At 42.9% G+C, this 27,246-nt stretch overlaps 1 protein-coding gene and 1 long non-coding RNA gene across 13 annotated transcripts in view; one reads left to right on the forward strand and one right to left on the reverse strand.

Annotated features, from left to right (window-relative positions):
• LOC132371880 (uncharacterized) overlaps positions 1-13,084 on the reverse strand; it is an 83,406-nt gene extending 70,322 nt beyond the window's left edge. For both annotated transcript variants that reach the window (XR_009505002.1, XR_009505003.1), the window contains exons 1-3: positions 11,949-13,084; positions 10,684-10,768; positions 3,140-3,200 (exon numbers count right to left, since the gene is read on the reverse strand). This is a non-coding gene — a long non-coding RNA (uncharacterized LOC132371880). The remainder of the gene's footprint in view (positions 1-3,139; positions 3,201-10,683; positions 10,769-11,948) is intronic.
• ELMO1 (engulfment and cell motility 1) overlaps positions 1-27,246 on the forward strand; it is a 783,505-nt gene that overhangs the window by 216,756 nt on the left and 539,503 nt on the right. For 6 of the 11 annotated variants that reach the window (XM_059933596.1, XM_059933593.1, XM_059933602.1 and 3 more), the window contains 2 exons: positions 4,054-4,228; positions 4,717-5,019. The gene's annotated coding sequence lies outside the window, so the exon portion shown is untranslated. Of the gene's footprint in view, positions 1-4,053; positions 4,229-4,716; positions 5,020-12,558; positions 13,075-27,246 lie in introns of those variants that run through there. The other 5 variants (XM_059933594.1, XM_059933601.1, XM_059933597.1 and 2 more) reach the window with 3 other exon arrangements.

The raw sequence follows: 27,246 nt of genomic DNA on the forward strand, positions 1-27,246 counted from the left end.
CACTTTACAGTTGTATAAATTTGGCAAGTCACTTAACCTCTTTGAGTCTCTGCTTCATCTTTAAAATGGGGATAATAAAATGTCTTTCCTCTAGTTGTTGTGTAACTGAACGCAAACAAAAGCCCTTCCATTACTTAATCCTTGTTTCTCCATATCAGAAATTTCAGACAAGGAATATCAATATCTAGAAAAAGTTATTTTTTATCTTACTTAAAAGTAACATACCCACAACCCACTATCTAGAATGCTAAACTGTTTTCTCTTTATAATTAATTTCTTTGGAATAAACCACAGATCATTTCCCCAAAATATTACAGAACTTTCCTATTTTCATAAGTGCATATGCAAATTGAAGAAGATCTCACCTCAGTTATGAGTACATAATTATGTACATAATAACATAATTATGTACAAGATAACATAATTATGTTATTCATGTAACCTACCTTGAACTTATCTTCAAATCCATGGTGTATTTTCCAGAAAAGAGGGCCTACCTTCTTTAGGTTCATCTAAAATGTTTTGCTCGTGGAAACAAAATGCTATTTAAGATTTTTGCCTTCAGGCAAATATATAGGGAATCTCACTTGCCCTTTACTTTCCCTGTTCATGTCTCAAGTACTAGACTCATTAGGGGAACAAATTCACATGCTTAGAAGCGAATAATTACTCTACTTGGTAATAAATGTTATTGTATTAACATAAAACCTAATGTTGTTCCTCCAAATTTTATCCAAGAATTTAGCAAAACTTAAAAAAAATTTTAAATACAAGAATCACATCAACTCCAAAGCCTTAAAATTGGCCATTAATAGTAAAATTACTACACTGTCTTTAAATTATCTTTTCACATTTAATCCCCCCCTTTTCCTTTGAAATGAAAGAAGAATTAAGGTCATGTTTGGGGGCAAACAATATAGAGTGTTGACAAAGAATTGCAAAAATTGGGACTTTGATCTTAAAATAAAATAGATGCCATGGAGGATCTTATGAAAGTAACCTTCAATCAAAATCTGGGACCTCAATACAAAAAAAATCAATGTATATAGAATCATAGATGAGCTAAATTTCTCCAGGTATATATGTCTTTGGAGAGACCAAGCTAGAGGATGAGCTCAGGTGTGCTGGCCCCGAGTTGTGTGTGGTGACCCAGGAGGGGAAGCTGGAAGATGTGACTGTGATTCTTGGAGACCATGTGAGCAAGGAAAGAAGTGGAAGAGCGAAATGGCTTAGAGGGCCTGATTCATGTGTCATGTGCCTCGACAAAGCGGGAACAGTGTTTCAGGAAAATTCTGAGTGGCCTCTGGAGGGGGCAACTGAGTTCTACAGACTGAAAGGAGAACTTCTAAAAAAATCAACTTGAATGAGGCACAATCTACTCACCTTTTAAAAAATTCACCCCTTTAAAATTTTTAGATTTTCATTTTGAGATAATTGCATATTTACATGCAGTTGTACGAAATAATACAGAACGATTCCATGAACAGTTTACCCAAGCTAGTAGATGAGTGAAACTATAGTAAAGTATCACAATATTGTTTTCTAAAATATACTACTATATAAGAAGATATATTAAAAAAATATAGATAGTACAATATCACAACAAGGATATTGACATTGATACAGTGGAAAAGAAGAGCAGTTCCGTCACAAGGATCCCGCATGCAACCCTTATATAACCATACACCTCCTTTCTCCCTCACTTTCCCATCCACCATCGCTGACCCCTGGCAACCACTAATCTGTTCTCCATTTTTATAGGTTTGTCATTTCAGGAATGATATTTGAATGAAATCACACAGTGTGTGATGTGTGACCTTTAGGGTAGAATTTTTTTTTTTTTTACTTAGCATGATTCCCTGGAAATTCATCCAAGTTGTCATCAATACTTCATTCCTTTATATTGCTGAGTATTACTCCATGGTATGGATGACCACAGTTTGCTTAGCCAGTCCCCTACTGAAAGACAAAATGACTAATTTTAAGTTTAAGTTTTTGATGAGTTTTGACAAATTGATATGCCCTGGAATCATTGCCATAATCAATAAATAGGACATTTACCCAAGAGAAAAGAAAATATATGTTCACACATAAGCTACATGAACCTCTGTAGCAGTTTAATTCATAATAGCTAAAAACTAGAACTAAACCAAATGGCCAACCACAGGTGAGTAAATAAATGAATAAATAATGATATATCTGTACAATGCAATACTACTCAGCAGTAAGAAGAAGTGAACTACTGATATAAACATCACACATAGTGAAAAAAGGCAAGACATAAAAGAGTATATGCTCTATGATTCTGTTTATATGGATTTCTAGAACAGGTAAAGCTAATCCATAGTGTCAGAGAGCAGATCAGTGATTACCTAGAGCTGGGTGAAGGGAGGGGAGAGATTGACTGCAAAGGGGCACAAGAAAACTTTTCATGGTTTAAGAGAACATTTTAAACCCGCAACCTGGAGAGAATCTACTACTCAGAACAGAAGGGCCTTACTTTCACAGAAATCAAGAAACTGGTGCAAATTAAATTTGTTTATGGAGGATAGGAAAAAGAGTAAAGTAGGAATAGAGGCCCAAAGAACTAAAGTATAGAAGAATAATGAACCCCAAAGGTGAAAATAGAGGAAACTTGGAAAAAAAAACTTATCAAAGCTTCAAACTGCAGAAGGCTGATGGGAACATTGTAACACGAAGATGTGAGCTTCATCTATTTGACATCATTTGTAGTATGCAAATTCCCCCTCCTTGGCTTGTGATCTTTACACAGCTGTGCGTCTGCCTTTCTTTGGGTCCTGAAGGAGAATTTAGCTCAGTAAACGCAGAAGGAAAGGGTGTTGAGATTGCAGGTGTGGTCTTTGACAGGAAAATTCTCTGATTCCACTAATTAGTAAAGACATGAAATTACCTCTAATAGCAGAAAGCAAACAAGGAACAGTTTCTTCGCTTTTCTTGGGACCCTTTCATGACAAAATACATTGTCATATTTTCCACCAAGGTCCTCTGGAAGCCCTCTCTATCCCTCTGAAAAGCATGTAGTGCTAATGTAGTAAATGGCATGCCTAGATAGAAATAAGCCCTTATGGCACAATATATATGCCAAATTCTTTCCATCTTTGAAGGAGACAGTACTTACCTGGGTTGTAGGGAGAGAAACTGGAGCAAAGACAATGGAAGACTAGCGACATGAGTTGAGTCTGAAAGACAAAAGAAGGGAGGTTCAAATCCAGGTGAGAGTAGGGATAAACGTCCATTCCAGGGGACTTGTAGGTGAAAGAGAAGTGAGATATGGTTACTGGAATTCAGAACTGGGGAAATAAACTAAAGTAAATAGGAAGCCAGCTGGAATTAAATTGTAATTGGGAAGAATTATCAGTAGATGCTAAAATCACTGGGTAAAAGATTGTTCTGGAATAGGCTATTTGTACAGTGTAAAATATCCTCCCACAGATTTCTTATTAGTTGTCAAAGGAAAATGTACTTTTTCACTGGCCTAATCTAGCTGGTGGTGACAACCTTCCCAAGAGTGGCACAGACTGACAATGCATATACGATGTGACGCAGCGTCAAGTACCCGTATCACCCATGCAGTGTTCATGCCAAAAATGTTTAACCTGAAGCTCATCACACCTAACTCCTACAGAAGCACAAAGGATAGAGGGATAAATAAAATGACACCATAGGTAACAGGCAAATCCAGAGTGTATTCTGTATTGCTGTTCTATAAGAGGATTTGCCTGTACCCTATACATTATTAGTAATAGTAATTAGGAATAGTTCTAGATAGAAGGGAGCATTTCACCTCCTAATACTGTAGGCCCTAGATAAAGTTAATTGACAAGTTATAACTCAGATGACTAAAGAAGAAACTCCAGATAGATCTTTAGACCCAGTGCTTAATAAGAAAAAAATTGGAGGTTAAGGCCAGGGTTTCACGCTATAGCATTTGTAGAATATAAGTATGCATGTTAACTAAACAATTAAATATGTATAATTTTTATTCAACATGAGTTCAGTCATTTTCAACTTGTCCTTTTGTTGTCCTTATAGAGTCTCACATAAAAGATGTCTCTTCAGATATTCTTGTAGCTTTTTACAAGAACTTGGTAGACCCCACTTCATTCCAGTAGACAAGATTCTAAGGCTCAGGGAGAGCACCTTACAGGAGAAATCTATTAATTCAGTGGAATCGGCCCAAGTATTCTGCATCAGCCGGCCAATACAGGTAAATCTAAGTCCCTGCCGGCTTTCGATAAAATAACTCAGGACTGCTCCCTCCAAAAAACATAATTTTGTCCCTTACATTTTATTTTGAAAAATTTCAAGCATACAGAAAATTTGAAAGGCAATTTAAATAAATGCCTTTGTACCCTCCTTGTAGGTCCAAGAACTGTTAACATTTTGCCCAATTTCATTTATATATACATATATGTTAAGACATTCTCCTCCATAAGCCCAATACTATTTTTATACACAAGAAAGTGAAAAATACCATATCATCTACTATCCAGTGACTAAATTCCCCAGTTGTCCCAATAATACATTTTGTAGCTTTCCCCAGTGAATCAGGATCTAATCAAAACTTACTCATTGTATTATTTATGTGTGATTAACATTTTTTATCTCTTATGGTCTGGAATAATCTCTTTATTTTTTCCTCACTGGTTTTTTCTTCTTTCTTTTTTAAATCTTCATGACATTGACATTTTGAAGAATCCAGGTAAGCCCTCCTGTTCATGAGGAGTGGGAAAGCTTGGCTGCATGGGGGCCAGAGCACGGGGAACTAAGCAACAGGGCTTTGGAAACCACAGCAAGCAAGATCTCCATGTGTGGCCGAGAGTGAGCTGCAACGCCAGCAGACTTGTCAGCCCTCAACATGGAGGCTCCAACATGAAGAAGCCACAGACCAAAAGACCTCTTTGGGGGTCACCCATAAACATTCTCATCCACTCATATGATCATGGAGGGGGTGACGGACCTATACAATCAACTGAGATTGGATCTCCAGCCAACTCAGTAAGTGAGTGCTAAATTAGAGTGAAGTGATTTGGAAAATTAAGGGAGGTTTGGGTTGAAGATGGTAGCCTGAACACTTGGGTTTTCTCACCTTTGTCCAAAAATCCCACTGAAATTACAGTAAAGGTATACAAAAGGGGATCAATAGGTAAGCACAGAGAGAATAGAATGGGGGAACAGAGGCCAGAGTTTTGATGAATTTATGTAGCGTGGAAGGTGGACTAGATCTTCGTGATCATCTATGAGAGTGGAGGGAGCTGCTACTTAGAAGAGACACAGGGGAAGGATGATACAAAGACATAGGGGCAGATCTGTCCAGCAAACCTTATGCTGGCTCAGAGGCTGCAGGCACTGGGAGCAAGAATGGACTACGGAGCAGTAATGAAGAAATTTAATTAAGCAATAATCAAGGACTGAGTACAGAACAGCTGGGCCAGTGGGTCCCACCTATATTTAGAGGGTGACCAGCATCAATACTGTTTACCACTTAGTTAAAAATGGAAAGCTACTGTCTGAAGAAACTAAAAGATATGCCTGAAAATACCTACACATATACTATCCGTGTTCACAGATATAAATATTAGGAAATATAAACTAATAATCTGTGATCACTGGACTATCAAAGAAAACCATCAGTCCCAGAGACAAGAACCAAGGTGAACAAACAGAAAAAATGAACCTCAAATTAACATATAATTCTGGAAACAGAGAGAGAATTTACAAACAAAACAAAACAGTTTTTAATTAGAATCTTGGAAGAGGTTTAAGAAGATATGTCCTTAAAAAAGGAATTGGCTGCTATGAAAAATGGAACAATCAGAAATACTAAAAAAAAAAAAATGATGGCTGATACTAAAAGAATTCACTAAAAGGGTCAGAGGATAAAGTCAGGAATCTTCTAGAAAAGCACAGAGCAAAAAAAAGGAAGAAACGTAGGAGATAAGGAGATGTGATACAGAAGGTCCAACAATGATTTAGATAGAACGTCCAGAAAAGAGAATACAAAAAATGAGATGAAAATGAAGAAAATACAGAAAGAAATTTCCCGAGGTTGAAAGGGACAAGTCTTCATTTGAAAGGCTTATGTAGTGCCAAGAGGGAATGGTGATAAAATACCCACACCCATTTCCATCCTGACAACAGTTCAGAATGTCAAGGATAAAAAGAAGATTCTAAGTGCTTCTAGAAATGAAAACACATACACATAGGCACACACATAGGTACATGAGGCAAACCACAAAAGAAGAAGATGATTTTGACCTCTGACTTCTTATCAGCTGGAAGACAGGAAGCCGTGTTTTTAAGAGTTCTGATGGCTACTAATCTGCCACTCAAATGTAACTGCAAAGTAAGGATAGTCTCAGACATGAAGGTTCTCAGAAATGTTTGCCTTCCATTCACATTTTCTAAAAAAAATAATTTGTTTATGTATTTCAGTGAAAAAAAAAAAAGAGTCTTAGAAAGCAGAAGACAAGGTATTCGAGAAACGGGGGACATAACTAGAGGGTAATGGAAAGAAATTCTAGGCAAACAGTGAGGGAGTAGGCGACAATGGGACAGAAAATCTGAAGGCTCTGTGGAGAATGTCTTCAAGAGTAAAGTGGATTCCATGTGTAAGGACATGGAAGACTTTAATATGTTTTGGGAATTTCAGACTCCAAGGAGGGATAAAACCATAAAGTCACGATGCCTCCATGAAGTTAAAATATACCCAAATTGTGGACAACTGACAGACTTTAGAAGAGAGAATCTGTTCAGTCTTGACTCCTGACACATTCTTCTTCAGGGGTGACTGGTTTAATGACATAGGATTATATTCCTTTTCTTTCAGTGCAGTCATGCTATTTGGCTCTGCCATGTGTAATAACATATGATATAATACTGTAAACTCTGCTTTAAAATTTTTAGAATCAACTAATAGACAATATACAAAGAAACTTTCATTATAGTGTCAGGAAAGAAGGTAGCAGAATATAAATGTAATAAACATTGAAAATGTAAAACTAGTATTAAGTTTGGAAATATAATGTCATAATTACACACATCTAGTCCTCCTCTAGTCCCAACCCCCTGGAGCTGAAAAGAAGAGTTTGTAGCCACACCAGAAAAGGAAGGAAGGAAGGAAGGAAAAGAGGGAGGGAGGGAGGGAAGGAAGGAGAAAGAAAGGCCACCAGAGTTTTGGAGAGTAGACTGGATCAGATATAGAGAAAATTAAAATGGGAGGAAACCTCAGCTGATCTCTTTTTGGCTCTAGAGCTGGGATGGCCTTGAAGAGATGCTCTGAACTGGGCAAGGGAGGGCAGTTCAGGAAAAGGTACTCAGGCATGAGGTATCAACACCGATATTTTCAGCAGCCTGGGGGGATCAGGGTGGTGATTCAACAACTGAGCACCTTGGTCCTGAGGTGGGGGTGGAGGGTAGAAAGGAAAGGGGAAGGGGTTCGTGTGGTGCACACAGCATCCACTAGAGGTGATTATAAAAAGTGTCAATTAGAGAATCTGGAAATTAAAATTTTGATCATCAAAAACAAACAAAAAACTAAAATAAATTAAAGGGAAGAATGGACAAGGCTAAAGAGTGAATTAACGAGCTGGAAGACAGAGCCAGTGTATTCTCCTAGAGGACAGTATAAAGACTCATAGGATAAAAAGAATGCGAGAAAGTGAAGTGACATGAATGATAATATCAGAAGGTCTGTGTCAATAAATAAAACACTGTCATCAATAAAACACCAAAATGTGATGTTAAAATCAAAGAAAGAAGAAGAATTGAGAAAGGGGGGGGTAAGCCAAAGTTTTAGAAATCTTTCATAGATATAGATCTGAAAGTCTTGATAAATGCCCTGCTAAACACAGATCCAAACAGGAGAATGCATTTGGTTAATGGATGACTTGGCAGTCCACGGAGACAGTTTTTGTTTAAAAATAGGGTGGGATGGCTAGAGCAGAGGGAGCTGGTGCAGGGAGTAAAGTTTACATGTTTTGATGGGTGTCCTCCACCACTGGACAGTATACAATGACTATGAAATGGGGATCTGCTGGGCATGAACCCAGAGTAATGGTGTCACAGAAATGATCAGTAGCCAAACAAGAGTGGAGTCATCCCTTTCATTTCTCGAGCCCATCCTTGACCTGGGGGCAAGTGTTGCAGGTGGTACCACGTTGGACACAGGGCTACAAGAAGGCCAACCAAGTTCAGTGTTTGGCTGGGCCGAGGCAGCAAGGCAAAAGCAAATCGTTTGTTTGTGGGCCTCTACAACTAGGATGACCGACCATCTGTTCTACGGGCCCTCTGCTTCCTTTGTAACATTTCCGTTTCTCCAGTTCTCCACAGCCCCTTGGTTTTGGTGACTTAGGCTCCATCCTCTCTAGCCTTAGCTTCCTGCAGTAACTCCCTATCTGTTCTTCCCACGTGCCTTTTTGTCTCCCCTCTAATCCATTCTCTATTCGGTAGGATGAAACTTTAAAATAAAAAACCAACCATGATAGTCTCTTGCTTAAAATATTCCACTTGGAAAACAAAACAAAACAAAAAAACCCCAAACAAAAAACTTTTCAGTGCCTTCCCATTATCCTTAATATATTCAGTATGACTGCCAAGGGCTTCCAAATTTTGGCTTTTGCCCTGTGCTCTTAGATTCAATTTTGATATTCTCACACTTTAACCAAATTGGCTTTTTAAAGGTTCTGCCTGCACTATGATGCCTATAGACCTTCGTGCAAACTGCTTTTTTTGATCTAGAATCCCTCCCCATTACCCAGCCCACCGCCTTCCCCCCCTGTCCTGGCTAACGTATACTCACTCACCCTTCAGGTTTCAACTCTAGCAGAGCTTCCCAGGGAGACTTAAGGTGATGGTAGCATCCCTGCCTCCACATGGTACTTCAATTTTTGGTTATTACTATATTCTTCTACTACATTCTGTCCTCTTAACTAGGTTGGAAGTGCCAGGAGGGGCCCCCCATGCTTCTCATGCTCACCATTGTAGCCTCCCTTCCTCCCTCGGTAGCTCACATTTAAGGCATTCAGTGCACATTGAATTAAGGAATGATGGAGAGAAGGAAGGCCCTGGCACACAGACCCCCTCGTCACTCTGCTTGTCCCAGGGCTGACCCCAGTGGCTCTGGACTGCAGGTGTCTGCCTGCTACCCAGACATTGTTATCCCTGGTACAGCAGCTTCCTGGAGCTGAGGTCACTCTCTCTACCCCCAGAGCTGTTTCAAGACTGGAGTCAAACCATCGTGAGCCTGATTCTAAGACAGGAAAAGAGAATAGATTTTTCAAGCTATAGATCAAGGAAGTTGAGGCTGATTTGAGGCAAAGTTCTGAAGCAAATTATGAAATGTATTATTAAATGCACAGGGCTTATTTGAAGTTCAGTAAGTGTTTTTTAAAAATGAATTAGAAATGAATATTTGTGAATGCTTAGGAAGGAAAGAGTTGATCAACATGAGTCATCATTGATTAAAAATATAACAGGCCATTTTTGCAATGTGGGGTTTCATGGTGACATTTGGGTACTCATCCCTCCTCTCTTGGAGTTCTGTAAACACAAGGAAGAATAAAGATGTTAGAAACACAGGATTGGGTTATTAAATCTGGGAAATTCGCCCAAATACCTCTCTATCCATCAACAATGCAAAGCTGTCTTGTAAGCATGGTTGCGGGAAGCAGTTTAGACTTCAGGCTTCAGTGAATTTTGTTCTTTAGCCAGCTCTCTCTGTCATGCTTCCTTTTCTCCTAGCCATCTTGAAACTGAGATGGGTGGTCCTATAGGGGAGAGCGTGAGTCCACTTCCCCAACCGTTTGAGATGTAGATGAGGCTGGCCCACCTGCAGAGAGTTTAGCCCTGCCCTGGTGGACTTACTGCAAAGTACTAGTGATGAGCTGCCCTTGGATTCTGATCCTTATTATAAAGTGGCCACCCTCTCTACCACAGCATGACCTGAGGATTGGACGGCCCAGTCTCTGACCAGGAGCTGAAATAAAATCAGAGTCGTGATCCTAGCTCTTTCCCTGCCCTATGGGTAGAAACTGATGCGTGGGAAAAGGGAGGAGATGTTGCTCTTATTTACTGATTAGAGGACTGTTATAGATAATAGCTAAGCTAACATTTAGTGAGCGCTTCTATGTGCCAAGCCCTGTTCTAAGAGCTTTACTGTATCAACTCATTTAATCCTCACTCAACCCTCCCAGGTAGGTATGGTTTTAGTTCATAAGTTAAAAGTCACTTGCATAGGGTAATGCAGCTAGTAAATGGCAATGCTGGAATTTATATCCAGCAACTAAGTCCAGAGATGGAGCCCTTCTACATGTTACCACCACACTGCCCGCTCTACACAGAGTGCCCACTGCAGACCACCAGCTAGCCCAGGGTGAAGGTGGATTTCTCTAAGGCATTTGACACATCTAAGATGTCTTTATGAATACAATAGAAAAATAAGGCTTGGTAATTGCACAGTTAAGAAGGTCATTAGTAACTGAATGAACCAGTGAACCCAAAGAATGCTGATCCCCACCATGGCGGAGGGAGCTTCTTAGTAGGGTGTCATCCAAGACCCTAGTGTTCTAACCTAACCTGCAGACATGGGGAGACACTGGATGCCCGAATCAAATCTAAAGAGACTTAGAGAAGGTGGACCAGAAACTGGTTTCCAAGACTAACCTCATAAGCCCGGACATGGCCTAATCGTAACACAGCAAAGAATTTCCAGTCTTCCCCTTGCACTGGGATCAACGGTGAGATGTATCTGAAAAATAATTGACAAGAGCTTATAAATTGTTTTTAATGGTTAGTTAGTTAGCTAGTTAATTTATATGACAACTAACTTTTTTAAAAGGCAGAGACAGGTGTCCTTTAAAAAACGGTGAAAGAGATTTGAAGCCATATCACATGAAAAGGAGTTAGAGTAGCTGAGAATGTTTAATCCTCAGAAGAGAAAGTTTAGGTAGAATTCTAGGGCTATCTTCAAAGATCTGAAAGATTATCTCTTGCAGGAAGGATGTGACTTACTCTGTGTTAACTGCAGAGGGCAGAGCTGGGACCAAAGGTTACAGGGAGGTGGATTTGTCTAATTGCTGTGCAAAGTTCCCCGTCTACCCTTGGAACAATTATGACACCTAACATTTACCAAGTATTCATGGTGTCTGCACTAAAGTAAAGGCCTTTATATGCCTTAGCTAGAAAGTTGTGGATCAGATTCATACTTATCACTATAAGCATCTCATCATCATTAGTAAAGGCTCCATTTACTGACTGCTTATTAAATTACCTCATTTGATAGCTGCCCTGTTGACTGTTATTATTGTATCATTACTGTTTTACAGATGAAGAAATAAAGAAGTGAAATTACTTTCCTGGAATCATCCTGTTTTAAGTTATTGGTTTATAATGATCTGGACCCGAATATTCCTGCTACTAATACTGCCTCCTGGGGTTATGCATATAATAAGGGGCCAGATCAGGGCAGTTCCTTAGAAATATAATGTAAGCTGCTAATGAGAACCATGTGTATAATCTTACTTTTCCTAGTAGTCGTGTTAAAAATGTAAAAACAAACCAGTGAAATTATTTTTAGTGTATATAATATACATTTTATATCTTAACCCAATACATTAACCCAATTGAGTCATCACATCTAAACTATCATCATTTGCTGGAATGATGTAATCAACATTAAAATTATTAACAAGCTATTTTACATTCTGTTTTTCACACGAAATCTAGTGTCTATTTTACACTTAACAGAACATCTCAGCATTAGCCACATTTCCAGAGTTCAATAGCTGCTTGGAACTCTTGGCTGCTAATGGACAGTCGGCATATGGTTAAAACTTAAGTCTCCTTGTGGGGCTAGGGGGTGGGATTGAAACTTAAAGAACAGATTTGCTTCCACCTTACATTCTAATGCCTCCCTGCCCCCGACTTACCTCCTTTGTCATTTTGCAGGGAACGTATAGCAACTGTCTTTGCCTTTTCTGGTAGAGCCAGCGTAGATATTTCTGAATTTGGAGAGGACAGGTGTTTCTCCTGCAACCTTCCAACAACTGTCATTTCCCTCCTGGCAGCTACTCGGAGTTAACGTGTTTGATTTCTGCTTTGAAAAGGACTGAAGTAGGTTGCATGAATCAAATAATGTACCATAAATATCAAATTGGGGGTAGAACGTCTTGCTTTATGCAAAGTTATGCAAAATTAGGGAGTCCTTGGCTTAACTGATGAGAAATAAATCCCTTGGTCGGTAAATGCACAGGTGACTGTGAGGAGGACGAAATGTTCTCTTGTTATTTTTGTCGTGCCGTCCAAGGGTCGAGGCAGAACGTCAAACACATCAGCTTCTTAAGGTAGCTTTAAAACAGCCCACCGAAGTTTCCCCTCAAAATTCCAAACCAGTTGCCCGAACTGAAAGCTTATAAAAAGATGCCGCGCACTCTCGGCCTCCCGGAGGTGGCGCTGTGAGGGTGACGGAGTTAGTGCCTGCAAAACGCCGCGTGTGAGCTCATCCGAGAAGTCATGCTCTGCACACATATTATTTATAGCAGAACTGAGGCGTGCACGGTGTTTGACATTTTCTTCTTTTTAAGTAGGGGGACTTCAAAAAGTCGTGGGCACCCCCATCCCCCAGGCAAAGTGCAGTGGGCCGGCGTCAGGGCGCCGGCTGGAGGCGAACGCGCCAACTACGCGTGTCCGGGCGCAGGTGCGGGGGGCGACGGCGGCCACTCCGCAGCGTCCGCTCGGGAGGAGATTTCGCGGCTAATCTCGGGATGCCTTGCAGATGCAAAATGTGTCTCTGGCCAGCAGGAGGAAGGAAGAGGAAGTGAGAGCAGCGGCCGCCGGCGGCGCAGCAGCCGGCCGACCCGGAGTGTAAGTGCGTGTGCTCTGGCGAGCGCGAACCGGCGAGGATGGGCAAGGGATAGAGGCAGAGCCACTCACACCGCCGGGGCCCCGAGTTGGGTGACAGACCCTCCGGTTCCCCTTCCGTGGTCGCGGGGTCGCCAGAGCTCTGATTGCTGGGAACCCTCGCCGCTGCCGCCGCTGTCCTAAGACCCCGGGCAGGTTCGTAAAGTTTCCTGGGCTGGCGCCGCGCCCTGACTCGCTGACCTCAGCGCAGCCGGGGAGGGAGCTGGGGCAAGGAGGAGGCGTCCTGCGCGGGGGGGACTCTGGGCGCCGCGGAGACACTTTTGTTTTCTCCCTGGGGGCGCCGCGGCGCAGGCGGGGGGTGGCCGCGGGGTGAAGGCTGCGGGCGCGTGGGGCACTCAGCCCCAGTTGGGGAAGTCGGGGCGGAGGGGGCGGCGGGAGGGCAAGTGGGAGCGGAGGGAGGGGCGCAGAGGAGGGAGCGCAGGGCCGGTGGCCAGGGAACCCGCAGAGATGTTTCGGTCAGGGCGGGCTGGAGGGGGCTGACCGAGGGCTGGGCTGCTGGCGCCGGGGGGCTGGCGACAGGGAGAGTGTGGGATTGTGGGCTTGGAGACCCGAGAGGCTGCGCGGGAGAAGGGACTGGCAGCTAGGACTCCCGGCTTTTCTCAGGCACTCGCAGATGGAAGGGAATCCCCCGGCGAGCGCGCTCCTGGGAGGGGGCGGTGATGGGCTAGAGGCGTGGAGGGCCGGGAGGGACGCGAGGGGGCGGTTGGGGCAGCTGGGAGCCCCGGGCGACTGTTAGTAAATACCCGCCTCCCGGGGACTCGCCGAAGTCCCCGGTGGGACCGGGAAAGGAGGTGGGGGGCTTCGATGGGTGATCCCTACTTCAGAGAGGGGGCGCACCGGGTGCGCCTGCAGAGAAGGAAGGCAGCCGAGCTTCGGGGGCCCTAGAATCCGAGCAGAGAGGGGCGGCCGAGAACGCAAGAGTAGCTCTGAGGAAGAGGAAATACAGAACTCAGCCGGCCCGGGGGTGCGCGCGTGCGTTTGGGTTTGGGAAGTCCGTGTGGTGCCGCGGGCGCGCGCGAGGGCGGCGAGCGTGTGTGTGTGTGTGTGTGTGTGTGTGTCTGTGTGTGTCTGTGTGTGACCGCGAGGGGCTCCGGAGCCGAGTGACCCTCTGCCACCTAGGGGCTGTTTGAAATTGGCTGCTCCGGGCAGGAGTTGCTGGCGGCGGGACCTGCGTTGACCTAAAGCCTAGCGCTTGGCCCCCGGTAGTGACCCTGCTCTGGAGGCCTCTGGACAGCTCCGGGGACTCGCGGGGCATATTTCGTGATTCCCAGTGCCCCAGACGTAGGGCCTGCTAACAGCACTGGCCATAAATGATGCGGATCTGGTTCGTTATATTTAAGATTTCAGAGAACCTATGACAAGGGTTTCTGACTCTGGAGGAAGGCCCCAGGCTCCTCATTTACGGCTGCCAGTGACTTGGGGGTGGTGTGTGGGGCGGTGGAAGAATTTCTGAGTTGTTGTTCTTGGGTTTTTTTTGTCTATAAAAAAAATAAAAGTAAATAAAAGTTACTGTCTAACCGTAACCGAACTAGTAAATAAAAGTAATTAATGACCTGTATTTATATATCAACTTCACAGAACTGGGCCCTGTGCGTTAGAAGGTCAGATCCCCTGCTGTTAAGTAGCAGACTTTTCTTCCTTATAGCTGACCTTCTGAACCTGCTCTTTACTCTGGTACATTTCCTATCTCTTAAGGGCTGTGGTTAAAGGTTCATGTTGATTTCTTACCACACTTTTTACTCATTTTTGTTTGTTTTTAATTAGATGGATTGTACGTCCTCTGGGGAAATTGTGAGGGAATGACCTAGAGTGTTGGGACTGTGCAGGGGGGATGGTGTGAGGAAGGAAGGGAACTAGGGAAGAAGCTTGGTAGGTGTCAGGGAGGAGCTGGCTGGGAGGCTGGCCCAGACCTGGGTCTGGTGGAATTCAGGACCTGGAGCAGTCACTGGGTTACAGGATGGGTGGTCCTATTGATGGCCTTATCCCTCTTTTCCCCCCCCTTTCCCGTGTCTCATCTCTCTGCCTTTCTTAACTACAGCTACTCTGACGGCCTTACATTCTTCTTTTTCACCAAGTTCTCTCACGAGGGCCTTTGCATGTGTTATTCCTTTTGCGCAAGGAGCCTCTCCCCGCCGTGTCCAGTTGGCTCACTCCGTTGCTTCCTTCAGGTCACTGCCCAGTTGTCAGTTTGCAGGAGGGCTTCCCTGACTGCCTCGTATAAAATAGCAACCAGCCACTCCCTGGTCCTTTTAAGTCACTCAATTTTCCCTCTTAGCACTTATTACCCTCTGGCATTATATATTCACTTGTTTGTTTGATTATTGTTCGTCTCTCCCCTTAGAATGGAAGTTCCACAAGGGCAAGAACCTTGTCTTGTTTACAGGTCCAGAACTTAGACTGGTTCCCACATAGTAGGTGCTCAATAAATACTTGTTGACTGACTAAGATACGCCTTTATGGGAGAGGCTCACCAGGGAAATATACCAACAAAATACTGCAGCATCAGTGGCAAGTAAGAAGCCCAGGTAACGGGCTTTTGCTTTTTCTCCTCTGTCCTCTCCCCATGCCCAGCCACACTTCTTGCAGTTCCCTTTCTACCTTGAGTAAACTCCTCCCCTTAGAATTTCAGCCTGAAGAAAGGAACAGAGAGGTGATTCCTTGGGGGAGTGGAAAACCAGAACAGTTTATTAACAACGCATAACCGCTTCAGATCTGCTGTCTGTGTCATCACTCTCCTTGGAGAACGTCTTTTAAAAGTCTGTGGTACTTTAGCCAAAGAAAGACTCCCCTGGGAAGAAGGGAATTACTGTGAGTGGAGTGAAGTCAGAGACATCCACTGTATCCCACTCCACTCCCCCAGCAGATGGGAGACAAGGAGAGGAGAGGAGTAAGGGAAGAAGGAGAGGGAGACAGAAAGAGGCTGGGTGGCAGATGCTGGGGAGAAGAGAGATGAGAAATGCCCAGGAGAAGAAAAATGAAAGAGAGGAAATGGATGCGGGGTTTCTACAGTGCTGCTAAATCATAAGCATTTATTAAATTGAGATAGGGCAATATTTGAGTGTTTTAAAGTAATATACCCCTTTGGGTGTTGGGTGTGAATGGGTGGGGAAAGGTGGAGGAAGGGAGTGCTTTGAAGCCTTGCAGAGAGGATATGGCTAGGGGTGTGCCAAGGGGCTCTGAGCACACACTTTGCTGACATTATTATCTTTCTTAACACTGAAGGTTTAGAGGTAATCATTCCTACAGAGGACATTTCCTGTCCGGATCTAAGACAGTGGGTACCCTTAAGGTTTGTAACTGAAGCCTGCAACCACTTTTCAATGCTTGAAACCATCCAAGTGGGTAGTTTGATTTGTAAGACATTCATTTTGTTGAACCTGGAAAAGGTGGGGAATTACTAAACCCTCTCTACCTCACAAAGCCTCAAGTGTGTGCTGCTAATTGTGCAACTCCAGTTCTCCTTCTTCTAATTAATTAGTCTAGTGTTTTTGAAGCTTAGCATTGCGACTAGGAATGGATCATAATATCAATTTATTAGGTCCAGACCAGCAGTTGAAAACATGAAATTGAAGAGAGTACAATGGAAAATTGAGTGTTTTACAAAATGGACACCAAATCTTAATGTCAAATGTATCACTTAATGTGGGTCATGATGAAAAAAGTCTGTTTTAATAATTCTGGAGGCCCTAGGAATGTACATTTTAAACCATTTGCCAGGGATTCTGATGAAAGTGGTTCATAGGGCCATACTTTAAAAAACACTTAGCGCCCCGCCCCCCAAAATGCTATTGGTTTCATCTCCTGCAAGAGATGCTGTTTCCAAATGTTGAATCAGATGCAGTAAAAGCATGTCATTGACTTAACTTTTAAAATACTACTGTTTATAGAACTTGATGGTCTGCTAGGCCCCGAGGCTGACGTCTTGGCAAAGCTGGAGAGCCAAGTGTATGTTTTTCACTTTAGTGATATGGAGAGACAGTAGATTATCTGTAATAACTCTTTAAGTTAGAATAAAATGAGAGAAAATACTCTTTTCTGGACAAATTTTAGTTTAAGCTTTTGAGGTCTTTAAGCTTTTGAGGTCTTTGGAACTTTACTTCACTGGACTTTTCCTTTCATATTTTATGCCTCACGGTCCCCATGTGCATGCTTTTAATTACTTTCAGAGGTTTGCAAAGACAGAAGTAATCTCTTCTGGTGGCAGCCACACTGCTGTGATACACAATCAGATTAAGCTTCTTAGCTGACCAGGGCTTGGGACTGGCTAACCAAAGAAGAAAAAGGCTGAGAACTTCAGTACTGTCCAAAACATCAGGATTTTGAAGACCAGCCATCCAGGGTACAGAGTGTGGCTCCCATGAAATGCGTGTGGCCCGTGAAAGCCTTTGAATACGCCAAGCACAGCATTTTTAGGTACAACAAAGCCAGCCTGCAAGCACAGTGCAACACTGCTTGCAGTTTTCGGTTCCCTGGATAATTTAGGTTGTCTGAGTGTCAACAATTGGAACTTATAGATAATAGCCAAAACTGAAGCTCTCAAATCACGCTTTTGATCCATGATTAATTTAACTTGTGACTTAGTACTATGCTTTCTAAGCTTTCGCAGGATAAGTGCAGGACTGTTGGAGCAGAATTTTGTCACCGGCCTAAGGTGGGGTGAACAGCCAAGTATTGTGTAGGAATCCATGCGGGAGAAGGGATGCTAGCTCATCAAACAGAATTAACCACAGCAACAACCTGGCCTAGTGCTGAGTAGAGAAATTAGTCACATGTATAAATAGAATGAGATGATGAGTCTCAGTCAGTGTTCTAGGCCCCCGCAAACACTGATTTCCAGAATCTGAGCAAGATTATTATTGGAACCTCAATTTTAGGAATTGAGGCTACAGTTTTGGCTATTTTCGTTCTAACAGTTAATGCGGGGAGCAAAACTTCCCTCAGTAGAAAACACTGGAAAACGTCCGTACTAATTGCTGGGCTCCAGGACTGCTATGGGTTGGGTGGGTTGTACTTGCTGGCTAAGGAGCAGTGGTTTGAGGGCAGCAGGACTGAGTAAGCCCTGACTGAGCATTGCCCCAGGGGGCTTGAAGTCACAGGATCCATGCAACATTTTCCTCCGGGTGCCGACGACTGACATGCTTCCTCCTGGAATGCTGTTTTCGAAATGGTGGAGATGAACTGGTATAGTACTCATATCCCATTTTATAGAAGTGGCTTGGAGAAATGAAATGTCACTAGTGTATTTGGAGAGTAGATCTGAGCCTACACCCACCTTTTCTGACTCTCTTTACCCTGCTGTTTCTTGCCCGTGCCCCATGACGCCTGTGTTGAATACTTATTCTTCTTGTTGGTTCTCCTGGACTAGCCTGGTCTGCGGCCAGGATCCCCACATTGAGCTATGCTGCGGCCCTCCCAGGGGGCCCTTCACTCCTGTATGCTGGTAGAAATGCCCTGGGTTCTGATGGATGTGCCTTGGGTTACCATGGCACCTAGGGATGTGTCTGCCACCACCGAGGCCAAGTTTTCCAGTGCCTCCCTTTGGATATCCCATTCTAAAGCTGACCTCTTTAGTCCTGGGAGTCAGAGATCCTTCTCTCGGGGACAGCGTGCCCATCACCCAAGCTCTTGATATTGAAGCGTATAAGCCAGAATGCAATTCATTAATCAAAAATGAGAATGATGTTTGCCGAGGGGAATAGACACATATTCTTTAGCCAGCATTTTTTTTTTCTCTGTGGATGAGTCATGGTGAAAGCAAAAGCATGGAACCACTTGGGGGTGTGGGGGGGACCAATTTGGGGGAGGGAATATGTTTAACAGAGTAATTTCCAGCTAGTCATAATTTTTGCTTCTTCTGCCCCATGTATTAATACCAACTAAGTGAACCAGAGACTGGAGTTCTTAACCAGGATGGTTTCTCCCTTGGGAGATGCTGAGGGTACTGATTCTCTTCTTTTTCTTCCTGCAGGCTATCGTCCATTCTACGTGGACCATTTATATCAGGCAGTCTCAACCTTGGCACTGTTGACATTTGAGGCTGGATAATCCTTTGTTGCGGGGGGTGTCCTGTGCATTGTAGGAAGTTTACTAGCTTCTCTGGCCTCTACCCACCAGATGCCAGTAGCAGCACCCAGTTGCGATAACCAAATATGTCTCCAGACATTGCCAATTGCTAACCTCCTTCTCCTAGTAAGAACCACAGTTTTGTTTTCTTGCATAAATTAGTTCAACTGTGGGCTATCAGACATGCTAGACTTTTGACAGCAGTTATAAGTGCCCCAGTTTTCTATTTACTGGTTATTCCTTTGCCCTAAGGTGGTTTATTCACAGATGGGTGGTCTCATCCTTTATGTTCATTTATTTCCTCTAGTTCTCCAGATTTCCTCTCTAGCTTCCTCTCCTCCTATAATTGCAATTGTCTCCCTAACCCAAATTGCTTTCAAGTCTGAATTTCATGCGTATTTCTTCCTGGCACCCTCTGGTTGAAAAAAACTATAGCTAGTGATTTTATGTCTCAGTTTCCTCACAAGGTCTTGAATTCTGGCCCCTGGTTACTGTGTTAGCTATAACCTCCACGTAATACGAATAATATAAATGAAATGAGGGAGGTGGTCACAAAGCTCAGCTGGGCTCGTTCAGAGGTCTCTGTCACAAGATTAAGGAAATGTCTGCTTGGGAATGAGTTAACAGGGTGAAATGCCTCCTCTGCTGGTAAAATACGCCTTGGCTAGTTGGGTGGTGATAGATATTGATGTTCCATTAGCATGACCAGGACATTGCTTTAAGGTATTGCTATATGTGGAGTCCTTTTCCACTCTCTCCATTAGATTTCTGTCCTAATCTTGCCACATTTGTTTTCTTATGTAATTATCTGTCAACCTGTTATTTACCTTCGCTGTCGGGCTGCTGTAGCAGAGTAGCATCTAGGGGCTTAAGGGATGGAGAGATGTTGTCCAGCTTGTGTACTAGCTGTGTCTCCCCGAGGCAGTCGCCTTCGTGTAAGTCACAGCCCTACAGTAAACCTCCACCCTTCCTTCCGCCCTTTGTGCCTTTTTTTTTTTTTTTTTTAGCTTGAGATTGCATTTAGAAAGCCAGCGTTTTGTGCTGTGGGGCTCTGTGGCAGAGCAGTCCTGGATGAGCTATATTTTCCAGGCTGCTACACACAATTACCCTTAATTTCGAAGCGTAGTGCATTTCAAAATAATTTTTTTTTTTCTGTTTTCAGGCTCTTTAATCCAGATGCAGAGCCACAGCTGGCTTTGCCCTTGCCCACCAGAAGGCATGTGGCTTGGGAGGTAGAGCCAGTGGAGGGACTTTGGTTAGACTGCATATTTTTGGCTGAGTGAAGAGTGAATTCCAATAACACTCAGTAAGGCTGGTTTTTACTTGACTCCTGCCCACCCTCACCACTGCCCCACCCCATCATTTTCATAGCATTTTTATAGTGGGCCATGTGCCCTAGTTATTCCGACTGTGGGCCATTCATAGGAAGTGACCAAGTATTCAAAAATTTCGATTTGGGGGAATAGGACTGATCCTTTCATACACTAAATAGTAAGTGTGTATTGTGTATGTATGTGTACGTGTGAGAAAGACACACACACACACACACACACACACATACACATATATCCATGTAGCTCTCCCAATATTGAAAGGTCTTTAGGAGCAAAGAAACTATTATATCACCTGCTAAATCCTATTTTCTCCAGTGCTTATCACTTTTATAGCAAGTCAGTATAAATCACATTAAATCAAAACTTTTCTCAAGGAATGAATATATTTCCATCATCCTTAGACTTACTTTACTGCCAAGAAGTGACTTCAGCTCTTTAGAACTACTTTCTCAATTACTGTCCATTCTTTGAGAGTTTTGAGAAACATTTGCCTGGATTAATATGAGAGAAGCACAATAAAGATTTATTTATTAATTGTAGTATATTTTTAAAATGTGTGCCATATACTTAAATATGCATATAAATATTATTAAATTGAAATACTATTGGGCTTACAGCACCCATCATAATACTTCACTCATTCATTCATTCATTCATTCAGCAGCCATTTTGATCGCATTTTATGTCCTGTAGTCAAATCTCTTGCTGGTCATTATAAGACCCACTTCATATGAACAGTGTGGTGAAAGGGGCTGGAGGGGAAACAGATCCATTAATAGATAGTCATTATAGAGTGTGATAAATGTGTGTTTACAGTGTGTGCAGATCACAGAGGTAGGAGCTCACAATGAAGTGACTTTGAGAAGGATCTGGAAAGCTGAGTGTTAAAAGAAAGAACCTGGTAAGACCAGGGAATACAGCCATCGGGGTAGTGGGAGAATGTTTGAGAGAGGCCTTGTGTCAGCTCTTCTGGGAGCTGGGCATTTGGATTGAGCAGAAAGGAGTGCTAAAGGATTTTAGGCAAGGAAAAGACACAGTTGGAATTCAGTAAGAAATCTAAGTCCCAAGGCCACATGGAAGATAGATTAGATGGTACAGCAGGAGGGAGGTGCCAAGGAAAGATGGAAGGTGTAAGCACTTTCCTTCTAGGCCTACCCGATTAAACACACAATCTTGGTCAAATGAATAAATAAAACAGTGTGTTTCCTGTGTAAATGCAACTCCATCTTCAAGTCTGAGTAGTGGGCCAATACTCTTCCTTTAAAGAGACAACTTCCAGAGGGCCAACCCCTCCACCCCCAAGCTGGATTCAAGCCAGAAGGAAAGGATATTGATGTTGATGAAAAAAAGATTTGCTGACTGAATGGATTTGGGGGAAAAAGGGAAAAGTCTTTGGGTGTAAAGCTAAATAAATACATACTTGTTGGTTGAGGGTCCAAATTATCTTTGGACTCTCTTGTCTGGTTGACTTGGTGTATGTTAATTACCTTTCTCAGCCTCAGTTTTTACACCTTTCAAATGGGCATAATATAAGTCCCTACCTCTTGGAGTTGCTGAGGTAATTAAATATAATAATAATTGTGAAGTAGGATACCCCGAAAGCATTGGGTTGGACTTGCTATTATTGTTGATGTTATTAGTACTAATTCAGTAGTTTTTATTCAAGTTTTTTATTCAAATATGTTGCTAAAATTATTTAAAGACGTACATTTATTATTTTATCTTCTTTAAGTAGCTTGGGGAATTCCTCCTAAAATCTTGACTAGACTGTTAGGTTGATTTACATATCTTTTCTTCAGGAATACAGCAGAAGTAAACTGCTGAAAAACAGGTCAGGTAAAATTGCCATCGATTGTGAATTAAAAGAACTGATATAACAAATCATGTTAGCAACGTGGGGTCCTCAAATAAAACCTCTTGTAAATGGATCTCTATCCCCCATTCATTGACAACTAACCTGGGATTTTACTGTTTTATTATTATTTTACTTTGGGTAGAGAGAATGGAGGTTACTAATTGGGGGGTCTTTCCCTTTCCTTGAATCCAGCCTTCTGGGGACTGTTTGTACTTGTCCAGCGTGGATGGGAGCCCAGTGAGAAACCCCCAGTTTGTGATAGTGGAGGAGCATTTGGCAGGACTTTAATTCGGTTGAACTGGGTTTCGTATGATTATGTTGTATGTTAAGGAGTTAGCTCAATGGTTCCAATAACGCTTTGTAAATGTCCCTTTCTGAATCATTTGGAACTTCCCGTGAGTAGGGGACGGTTCAAATGTTCATTGGCAGGTGGGTGGTAGGAAGGTATTAATTTTTCTTCTTTAACCTGAGCCTAGAAATCAGATTAGAAAATATTCTGGAGATGAAAAATAGAAAAATAAAAGTAGGACGTCTATAATCCTGAGTGCACAGACCCAGTATAGCTCTGTCATCTCAGGATGATTAACTGTACCCACTTTTCTCTTTCAAAAGTGCCCCAGGTTGGACAATTCATTTTATGGCCACCTAAGTAGAAGCCACCTGTTTCCATTTCTACTCATTCTGTCTGGCTATTGCCAGTTTGTTTGAATGCCTTTTCTACTTTCTGCTCCTTCAGGAAGGCAACAACTAGCTGACAGGCTCACCAGCTCATTAAGCAGTGGCTCATGTACCCGCCACCTGGTAATGGCTTTTATGGAGTGGGTCGAAAAAAAAACCAAAAACCTCAATGTAGACACTAAACTGCCATGAAGTATGGGTGTAGGAGAGAAATGTGCCGAATGAAAACTACTTCTCCAAGCTTGTGCTTTGAAAAGTATAGTCCCCGCACCTCCTATTACTATAGTCATGAAAAGTCACTTATCTAATCACTATAATCAAATCTTGTTTGGTACCTGACAAATTATATACTCTCTTCAGTATACAATAAAAATCCCCATAACTTTCTCTTCTCCCATACAGGATGATAAGTATGGATTTTTCAGCTGCTAGATTGTCAGTTGTGTGACAATGCCTCTTTACTGTATATCAGGATAAGTGCAGAGCTTTAAATAGGATCCAGTGTTAAATAAATGTTTAAGGACCCATAAAAAGATTTTTATAGTGAAATATAGATTTACAGTAAATCACTGGAGAATTATATCCATACCAAAATATATATCAGATTAACAGTGAGTCAAACATATTAATTCACCTTGGACCCATTTTACAGATGAGGAAATTTACTTGTCAGGGAGGCTGGCTGCCCAGATCAATGCAAGGCCCAGGGAAATGGTATAATAGCAGTTGTTATGTTGAATTTCACTCTTCTTTCAAAATCGAATTTTCTGCAGTGCACCAAATGCTACGCTCTCTTGCTTCCAAGTCTCCGTCCATTTGTCCAATTCATTTTTGCCTCAGTTGAACCCATTACATTGGAATATTGTGCTTAGCGGGGAACAATTTGCTGTGAGAGCTTTGCTTCAGGAACATGTAAAAGAGCACAGTCAGGGCAGCAAACCATTCATTACCTGAGCCAGGGCCTACTGCCAGCAAGATGGCAGAGAAAAGAGGGCAGTAATGTTTGATTCGTTTATATCCCCGTGAAACATCATTCCACTGTAGTAGAGATAGTATTGTAATTATGGCCACCTTATTGAGGGCCATTCGAAATCATTCAGATATGCTGCTAACAATTCTAGCATTTGAAAATGCTGTGAAACAGTCTGAGAATTGGCACCTGGAGCTGAGAATGATAAGACGCACGAAGGTGTACACAAATATAAGAAGTAAGTCATCATGGAAACCCCCAGGTCTCTTTTCATTTCAACATATATCTTTCAGACAATGAATAGGCTTTAGGGTAATTTTTCATAACTAGATCAATGCAAGGCCCAGAGAAATGGCATAATAGCAGTTTTAATGTTGAACTTCACTCTCCTTTCAAAATCCAGGAATTGCATTAGGAAGAATTGGGCTCATCCTTTTGAAGTGGTAAATGCAAAAGAAGGTACCTAGTATCATATGCAGGGGAAGGGAAATTTCCATAGGACTTAGTCTTCAGGGTGCTGGAGAGACCCTGGAGCTTTTAACTTTTAGGAGAGGGATCCGAGTGTATTTTAAATTCCTGGTGGCTGTTGTGGGTCTGCGTTTGCCTCCAGTGTTTGCTTTTTAGATACTCTTTAATTCCTTTGTTCATTCACAAATATTTAATGAGCACCAGCTATGTTCTATGGGTGTGCTAGGTGATACATAAACAATGGTGGGTTTCCTTCCTAGGGAAGAAAACAAAATAGTCCTTTAGCTGATGTCATGGGCTACTTAGACACCAGTGGAGGAAATGTACATTACTCTAAGGATCGCACAAATAAATGTGACATTTAAACTGTGCCAGGGGCTGTGGGGGAAAGGGCTGATGCTGGGAGAGCCTACAGCAGGGGGATTAATATAGTCAGGGAGATCTGGGAAGAGGAAAAACGGATTTTACTGGGGAAAGAAGAGTCCCTGCGGGTGGCTAGTGTGTGTGAAGGTCATGTGAAGGGCGGACTTGGATGTTGAAGGAGCTGAAGACCAGAACGCTGGGCAGGGGACACTCCAGGTCTGGATTAGGCTGAGGAGTTGGGCTCGTTGGGACCACGGCTCTGGGCCTTTACCAAAAGAGCAATGAGAAATCACTGAAGTGTTTATCCAGGGGAGTGATGTGACCACATTTATGTTTTGCAAAGATCTTTCTGACTTCAGTGTGTAACTTTTACATAATTTAAAACCGGTCGCAATGTGACTGCACCATTACTACTTTTAGAATCTTAACGATTTCTAAAAGAATCAATTGAGCCACTAGTGTCTCCTTCAAATTTTAAAGAGCAATTTAACTGAGTGATTTAGCATGGGTATTGAAACCACTTAAGAATGATATAGTACAGAGATCTGTGGTTCACAGACTTCAAAATGCCTAAGAATCGCTGGGGACCCAGAAATTGCGTTTTAACAAGTCCCTCAGGTGATTCTAATGCAAGTGGTCCTGATTCCACTTTGAGGAGCCTGGTCCTAGAAAGTGCTAAGGAGTGAAAGAAGAATTATAAACCTCGAGGTAGAACATTATCAGGCAGCCAGTAACGGCTGGATCCTCTTTATTGCCTGGGTTTTAACTTGGACCTGTTCTCCCCACACTGGCAGGATTTTCTTGCAGTGCACCTGAAATGGATTCTAAATCCTTTGAGTTTCTTCTAATTTATTTCCTAATCCTTTCATATGCAGCTGTTTTCTCAGATCTGTGGCTTACTACTTCTATGTCTCTGATATTTTAGTTTTCATTTTGTAGCCATTTCATAAGAATCTTCTTATGTAAGTGCCAAAGGAAGCCACGAGGCAGGGAGGTAGTGGGGAAGCCTGGCCCGACGAGGAGGGTGGTGAGAAGCCCCTCCATGGATTTTGCTTACTTCGCCATCTGAAGCCGGAGACTGAGCACATTGTACAAGGGAGAGACCAGGCCATAGTTGCCACAACGCGGAATTGTTTCCAGGGACGTAAAGGGCCAGGGATACAGGAGGATTACTTTGGTGGAGAGGGTGTCTCCTTTAAAGCTATCCTCTAGTGCCCTCTTAAAATTCTGCTCAGAAACCGATCTTGAGGAAGAGAGTGGGCTCACGGCTATTCCCCAGGGAGTGTAAGAGCCCAGAATTCCTTCGCAAGTGAAATTAGGTTGAAATGAACATTAAGAGTAAACTTAGGACAGAAAAGTCACAGAAAAGGCATCAGGCAATTGGTGGCAAGAAGAGAGAGTGAAGTGCCCTGAACCCACATCTCCCCCTGGTCAACGTGACACAGCTCAGTAGTCACCTCCTCAGGGAGCCTTCCTTGATTTCCTGGTATCCCCTCCTGGGACACATGGAGTGCTTCCCTGTGCTGGCGTTTATCGTGCCTCTTGTGCCTCTTTACGTTCTGCTTTCTGTCTTTGTTCCTGAGTAGACTGGAGGTCCTGAGGGCAGGTATTCCCAGTGCTGAGGCCACAACAGGTGCTCAGTCAGTGCTTGCAGGGAGAAGCACTCGGATACGTGTATGTGAGCACCACTGCGTCCTTTTGGAAGAGCCCTTTAAAATGGCTTCTTTGCCTCTGAGTCAGGGCCGCAGGGCCACGTGGCTTGGGGATGGCTGGTGTGTAACTCTCGTTGAACTCGGTTTTGCTGAAGACCAGTCCTGCCTGAGGTCACTGTGATGGAGGCGGGGGCCAGACCAGATGTCAGATGTGGAGGACCAATGGCCGCTGGCCTTGCAGTGCCCTAATCCTGTGGTGGCAGTGGTTACTGCTTTACTGTCATTCCACTGGACCCTGCGTGTAATGAACGCTCCAGAGGAGGGCACCAATGTTGTCATCACATTACTGTCTGCAGAAGTATTTATACCTCGTGTGTCTGCTTGTAATTCTCTCCTAGTCACCAAAAAATCCTATGGGGCAGAGATATTAGAAGAGCATAAGCTGGAAGAATGTAGAAAACATTTCTTGGCTTAAACCCTGAAACTTCTACCCCCTCTGTGTCTTCATCCACGGTTCAGCCAATGTTGAATCTGGAGAATATGTTTCTCTCTTCCTTCCTCCCAGGGCCTGTGGGCGACCAGGCATTCATGACACAAACTGGGGCTGGGATCCTTACTACATACGTGGTTACCTACATTTTATCTATTATATTCTGAGAGCACTGTGGCCTTTATAATTTATGTTTCTAGGCTAAAATTGCACATTATTTTTCTAGCAGCTATCAAAGGTTTCAGCTAGCAATTGAAACTTGATAGGTGTCACGGCTCTTCATTGCTGGAACCATTTATCCTGATGTTCAAGTGCTGAGCTGAGCCCATTACTTTTAAGCCAAACAGCACACACACAGTAAACCCCAAACTGAAGTGTTCTGAGTTCACTCTGGAAGTGGAGCATATTTGGGCCTTTGGAGCCACATTCTCAGA

This window comes from Balaenoptera ricei, chromosome 9 (genome assembly GCF_028023285.1).
Source record: "Balaenoptera ricei isolate mBalRic1 chromosome 9, mBalRic1.hap2, whole genome shotgun sequence".
Lineage (NCBI taxonomy): Eukaryota > Metazoa > Chordata > Mammalia > Artiodactyla > Balaenopteridae > Balaenoptera > Balaenoptera ricei.